At 54.2% G+C, this 2,925-nt stretch overlaps 1 non-coding gene across 1 annotated transcript; it reads left to right on the forward strand.

Moving 5' to 3' along the window:
* The first annotated feature begins 771 nt into the window (after positions 1-771).
* TRNAA-AGC (transfer RNA alanine (anticodon AGC)) lies at positions 772-843 on the forward strand. Its single transcript has one exon. It is a non-coding gene; the product is annotated as a tRNA-Ala (tRNA).
* The last annotated feature ends 2,082 nt before the right edge of the window (positions 844-2,925 follow it).

Raw genomic sequence — 2,925 nt, forward strand, 5'->3', positions numbered from 1 at the left:
ATCCGCGCCCCTGCGCGCCGCAGCCTCGGCCCTGCGCTCCCTCCCCGGCGCCCTCCCATGCTTCCCGAGCTGCTCGCGGGCCACCTGTGCGCACCCTTCCCTGAACGCCCGGCGGGCGCACCCCTTGGAGAGAAAGGGGCCCCGATGGCCGCGGACCACGTTCCGTGCAGCAAATGAAGCCCCACGGAAGCCCCCACGGCGCCGGCCCTCGCCTCTTCTTCCTCGCCCTTTGTTCCAAAGAATCGGACTCGTGGTCTCCGGAGTTGAGGTGCGTTCTTTGGATAAAATGGGGGCCACGAGCCGCAGGCAGCCCTCCAACACCTCCGCCTGTGGGCTCGCCAAGTCGGTGAGGGCGGAAGCAGATTGTTTTTGTGACCGAGTCCCCTCCACCGGCCCCTGGCTTTCTAAGGAGAGGTGCGGGGCGGCTTGTGGACCCGGGAGCGGGGGCGCGGGGCGGCTTGTNAGTGTGGAGGGCTCCGCTGGGAAGGTGGTTTTTCTTTCCTAGAAGCCCCTGCACTTGGAGCCGCGCGCCTCCCGAATGCAGGGAAGGGCCCTGAGAGGGGCGGTGTGGGCGCGTGTTTCTCGTGACTTCCCACCCGCGCGTCCGCACGGCCGCTGAGCGAGGCTCGCGGTCAGCGTCCCTCGGCCGTGGGCTGCCGTAGACAGACCTGGAAACCGAATTCCCGAATCACACAGTCTCGTGTGAAGCGTTAGGATAAATTTGTGCTCCATTTCACGAAGGCAGTTCAGAAAAGCTGGTCTCCGCGCGGTGGGGATGTAGCTCAGTGGTAGAGCGCATGCTTAGCATGCATGAGGTCCCGGGTTCGATCCCCGGCATCTCCATCCTTTTGTGCCCGCCCCGGGGGCCCGGCCTCCTCGCTTCGGGCCGNGACACGACCCGAGGAATGTCCCGGATTGGGGCCCAGCCTGCAGGGTGACCACGGCCAGCATCCTTCGTGCCACACCCAGTGCTCCGGTCTGTCTCCGCGGCCGCCGGGCTCCGATGTCGCCACGGAAACGATCTCCTAACACCCTGCACGTGGGACCAGGCCGCCGGCAGGTCATCCGCGGTCTAGCCCCTTCTCAGTTAGGCTCAGCTTCTCTAGAGGCGCCGCTGGCCGCTCCGATGGTCACCGGCATCCGAGCGGCCCCCAGGCTGGCCCGCCAGGGGCAGATGCGGGCCGCCCGTGGGTGGGACCTAAGTTCTCCACGTTCAGTTCAGCTCAGTAGAGAGAAGAGGCTCTCTCTCCCTCTCCCCCGCCTTCCGTCTCTCCCCCCTCCCCACACCTCTTTCTCTCTCTCCCCTCTCTCCTTCTCTCCCCCTGAGATCCCTAGTTTGCAAAGCCGGTCACTGGGAAGAAAGTAGATCACCTAATAATTGAGAGCCTTCTGGGACAGAAGGGATACACCCTAAACCCTGTTCCCCCAGATTTAAATTTGGAGGTATCTCTCGGTGATCTAAGAGACTCTGATCTAGACTTACAAGTTTCCTGAAATAAAATTACTCCTGGAAAAAGGGAGCTCATGTTGGTAACTTGGGGCTATGTCTTCATAAGAGAGGGCTTGTTTTAATGTATCATGTGATTCTGGCTCCCTGATCGAAAAATAATAATGCCTTTAAGAATATTTCAAGAGATCTCATTTTCTGTAGTTTTTTAGCCCAAAGAATATTAAGAGGAGCAAAGATAGAAAGCAAAGTGGCTATTTTCTAAGAACATAAAAATGAACAGAGAGCTGACATCTGGGGGGAAATTCTATTTGCTGATCTTTATCCCTTAGCAGTGAAAAGGCTAAAGGCTCCTTTTATTTAGTAACAATGAAACTTCTCTGAGCCTACACTGAGTTTGACTCCATCTAGCAGTTTCTACAGCCTGTGGCTAGAGAAAATTAGAGGTGAACCTAGGTCATTTCATGAAAAAAAAATTACACCTTGTTCTTTTCATTTCAAGGAGAATGAGATGTAGCCGGCCTACATGGTAGGAGAGGGTGGTCCTCAAACCATTTAATTTTGAATTATGACCATGGGCCTCTTGGTAATTGAAAATAAGATGTGTTCAGGTAGGTAGATAGCACGGAAGGCCAATCTCTCTTCTTTCCTGCCTGTATTGGGTCTTAAGGTACAAAGAGAGAACAAACCAGATGAGGAGAAGAGCCAACTGCACTTCTCATTAAGACATAGTGCGTTCCAGGCACCAGGATCTCAGCAGAAGGCAGCAAATCTGGGAGAGTTTAAACACTTGAACTCAAATTGAGAGGCCCCTGGGTGGCTCAGTCGGTTAAGCATGACTTTGGCTCAGGTCATGATCTCACGGTTTGTGGGTTCGAGCCAGGCATTGGGCTCTGTGCTGACAGCTCAGAGCCTGGAGCCTGCTTCTGATTCTGTGTCTCCCTCTCTCTGACCCTCCCCTGCTCACGGGCTCTCTCTCTCTCTCTCTCTCTCTCAGAAATAAATAGAGAGATAAAAAAATAAACACTCGAATTGGGGTAGGGTTTAGGGTTTAGGAGTTCCTTGAACCCTCAGGTCTGCTTATCTCCTGGGAGTGTACAGGGGTTTTCTCCTGGCAATTGAACATCTTCTTACTTTGTGAGCTAGACTGCATTCTCCGGAGAAACATACCAGTGGTGTGTGTGTGTGTGTGTGTGTGTGTAGAGAGAGAGAGAGAGAGAGAGGGAGGGAGAGATTTATTTTAAGGAACGGGCTCACTCAGCTGTGAGAGCCGCCAAGTCTGAAATTTGCAGGGCGGGCTGGAAGGTCTGGCGAGAGCTGATGGCGCAGTCTTGAGTGCAGGGCAAGGCGGAAGCGGAATGTCTTCCGCCTTGGGGAAACTCACTCTTAGAGCCTTCAAGTGATTGGATGAAGTGATTATGAAGTAATCTGCTTCAACTCAAGGTCTATAATATGAATGTTAATCACATAAAAAAAAA

The sequence above is a fragment of the Crocuta crocuta genome, unplaced genomic scaffold (genome assembly GCF_008692635.1).
Source record: "Crocuta crocuta isolate KB4526 unplaced genomic scaffold, BGI_CrCroc_1.0 scaffold336, whole genome shotgun sequence".
NCBI classification, from domain to species: domain Eukaryota; kingdom Metazoa; phylum Chordata; class Mammalia; order Carnivora; family Hyaenidae; genus Crocuta; species Crocuta crocuta.